Genomic DNA, 3,464 nt, shown 5'->3' with positions numbered 1-3,464 from the left:
GTGTCAGAATTCCTCCCTTTTTAAGGCTGAGGGTTTTTGTTTTGTTTTGTTTGTTTTTGATGGAGCATGCTCATTAAACAAAGCTGCAACGGGAGGACCACAGTTCTAAGTGGGAGGCTTTCCCCCCGAACTTAGGAGTCCATCAACATTAAAGACTTAGAAATCATACTGAAAACAAATCAACACGACTGCACGGATGCCAGGCTGCAGCATTGCACACACAACCCCCTGGGTACAAAACCGGGGTGCTACGGCTACTCACCGCTGACCTACAGTTCTAAAATCAAATGGATGCACTGGCCCAGGGCTCCAGCACCCTGGTCCTCGCATTTGTGTGTGCAGAGCCCCGGCCCGCAGGTGCAGCCTCCCTGGAAGAATGGGGCAGCTCACTGGAGGAGGAAGCTTGGCTGATGTGGAGGCAGCCAGGGCAGGGGCCTGTGGGGGAGAACAGGCGGGTATGGAGACATGAACTGTGCAGAGAATCCTTGCTGGGGGGGGGCAGGCCCACGGGGGGGGACAGGGGAGGGCACTGTGATCCATGGCGGTGGTAAATGGGGTCACCAAGCAACCTGCAGGCACGGGGCCGGTGGTGGGGAGATGGGCCAAGTAGCATGGAGGGGGGCCTGCTGGCCTCCGAGTTAGGGTAGGGTAGGGCAGGGGGGCAGCGGGTGCCGGCTTGGGAATCCTGGGCAGCAGCGGGGCCAGTGCTGAGGCCTGCGGAAGTCTCTGCCCGTTCAGCACCAGCTCCTGGAGCTTCTCGATTTTCACTCCTGGCGTGTGGGCAGTTTCTGCTGGCTCTGAGAGACATCGATGAAGGAGTCTAGAGGAAGCCTTCCACCAAGAAACTTCTCTGTCGTGCTCTCGGTGTCTTCCTCAATCTTGGCCCCTCCTGGTCGATCCCACAACCAGGAGATCGTGACCTGAGCCGAAACCAACGGTTGGACACTTAACCAACTTAGCCACCCAGGCGCCCCCGTCTTAACCATTTTTAAGTGTATAGTTCAGTAGTGTTAAACACGTTCAAATTGTTGTGAAACAGATCTCCAGAACCTTTTCATCTTCCAAAACCGAAACTCTATACCTATTAAAAAATAACTCCCCTTTTCCCTTCTCCCCCAGCCCCTGGTAACTACCATTCTGCTTTCTGTTTCTATGACTTTGACTACCTTCCAGACCTCATGTAAGTGGAATCATACAGTATTTGTCGTTTTTGACTGGCTTATTCAGTCACATTTTGTGACTTCACATACTGTTCTCAAGGTTTATTCATGTTGTAGCAAGTGACGGGATTTCCTTCCTTTTCTAGGCTGAGTAATATTCCATGGTATGTGCATACCACATTTTGCTTGTCCATTCATCTGTTGGTGTACATTTGTGTTGTTTCTACCTCTTGGCTATTGTGAATAGTGCTGCTGTAAACATGGGCGTGCAATCAGCTCTTTGGGACCCTGCTCTCAATTCTTTTGGATATATACCCAGAAGTAATGTCGTTGGGTCACAGGGTTGTTCTATTTTTTAAGGAACCGCCACACTGTTTTCCATAGTGACTGCTCTAATTTTATAATCCCATCAATAGGGCACAAGTGTTCCAATTTCTCCACATCCTCACAGACACTTGTTGTTTTCTGTTAATTTATTTTTCGTAGTAGACATCCTGACGGGCATGAGGCAGTAACTCATTGTGGTTCTGACTTTCATCTCTCTGATGATGAGTGCTGTTGAGCATCTTTTCATATGCCTGTTGGTCGTTTGTAGATCATCTTTGGAGAAATGTTCATTCAGGTTCTTGGCTCATTTTTAAATCAGGTTATTTGATGATTTTGTTGTTGAGATGTAGGAATTCTGGATATTATCCCCTTATAGATACATGATTTGTAAAGCTTTTCTCCCATTCTGCAGCCTGCCTTTTCACTCTCTTGTTTGTGTCTTTTGACGCACAAAAGTTTTTGAGTTTGAGGTAGTCCCATTTTGGCTATTTTTGCTAAGTAACTTCATTTTTTTTTTTTTTAGATTTTATTCATTTATTTGAGAGAGAGAGAGAGAGAGAGAGAGAGCACATGGGGGGGCAGGGCAGAGAGAGAGGGAGAAGCAGATTCCCTTCTCCGCAGGGAGCCTGATGCAGGGCTCGATACCAGGACCCTGAGATCATTACCTGAGGTGAAGGCAGACACTTAAATGACTGAGCCACTCAGGCACCCCTAAGTAACTTCATTTTAAGACAAAGAGAAGTGTGGTTATTTTCCCTGTGTACATGATATATTCTAAATAAGCTTGTAGATTTTAAGACCAGTGGAACAGATCTACAATAATAATAGCAAATCATAACATCTCCCTATCATTTCATTTGGTGCCAGAGGAAAAAAATGGTCACGATGTTCATTTTAGAATAGTCAGAAATCGGGTTGAGTAGTGCAGGGGTTAAGTGTAGTCTCTATAGTCCATATTCTGGGACCAGGTCCATACCCCTCCTGGCTGTGTCATCTGAATGCTTACCCAGTTCTCTAAACCTTAATTCCTTATCTTTAGAATGAGATAGTAACAGCTTCTATGTTATCGTGAGAATTAGCTGTGCTAATGCCTGCATATTGCCTGTGAGAGTACCTGGCGCAAAGTAAGGGTGTGCTCGGTAAACCGAGGCCATTGCTCTTCTAATCCCATGCTGACCGATGTTCCCTGCTGTTCCAGAAGTTTTCATTAAAAAGGCATGGTGGTAAAACTACAGAGACAATAAAAATCTCAGTGGTCACCAGTGGTTCAAGGAGGGGGTGGGGTGACTAGGTGGAACTCAGGGGATTTTTAGGGCAGTGAAACTATTCTGTATGGTAACAGTGGATACATGACATTTTGCATTTGTTAAAACCTATAACATGGACAACACAAAAAAATGAACCCTAAGCTAGACCATGGACATCTGTTAAAGATATTGTATTAATATGGGCAATACCAGTTGTAAGACGTGTGTCACACTAATGCAGGATGTTACTAATAGGGGACGCTGCGTATGAGGGGAGGGTAGTGGTGTACTGTCTACTCCATTTTCTCGTAAACCTAAACTGCTCTAACAGATGAACTCTGTTAGTATTTTTAAAAAGGCGTGGTAATCAACAATACAATGTGCCGTCCCACCTCATTCCCTCCATCCTGGAGGAAACAGGTCCTCCGAGTGCACCTGCCATTAGGTGTTGTCTTGAAGTCCTCTCATCGTCTGACTGTCTGCCTCCCCATTTTACCCTTCACAAGGTTTCTCTCCAAAGGCACCATTTAATGGGAAAGGGGTTTGGGTTGGATTGGTCATCCCCTGACAAGGAAAGACAGAACTGTCCTCTCCTTTCTCAGAGACTAATGTGAATGGCCAAAGATGGAGGGGCTGGGGCTAACAGTGAGAGCATTCATTACTTACCCTGGGCTTGCATTTCAAACAGGAATTCACCTGCAATAGGTTCTTGTCCTAATTACAAGACATT

General features: G+C 46.2%; 1 pseudogene; it reads right to left on the bottom strand.

The window, feature by feature from the left end:
* Positions 1-257: 257 nt before the first annotated feature.
* Positions 258-2,658, bottom strand: LOC117802817 (annotated as a pseudogene).
* Positions 2,659-3,464: the final 806 nt, after the last annotated feature.

Source organism: Ailuropoda melanoleuca, chromosome 6, assembly GCF_002007445.2.
Source record: "Ailuropoda melanoleuca isolate Jingjing chromosome 6, ASM200744v2, whole genome shotgun sequence".
NCBI classification, from domain to species: Eukaryota; Metazoa; Chordata; class Mammalia; order Carnivora; family Ursidae; genus Ailuropoda; species Ailuropoda melanoleuca.
The sequence above is the reverse complement of the archived record's forward strand: the minus strand, read 5'-3'. Positions and strand labels throughout refer to the sequence as shown.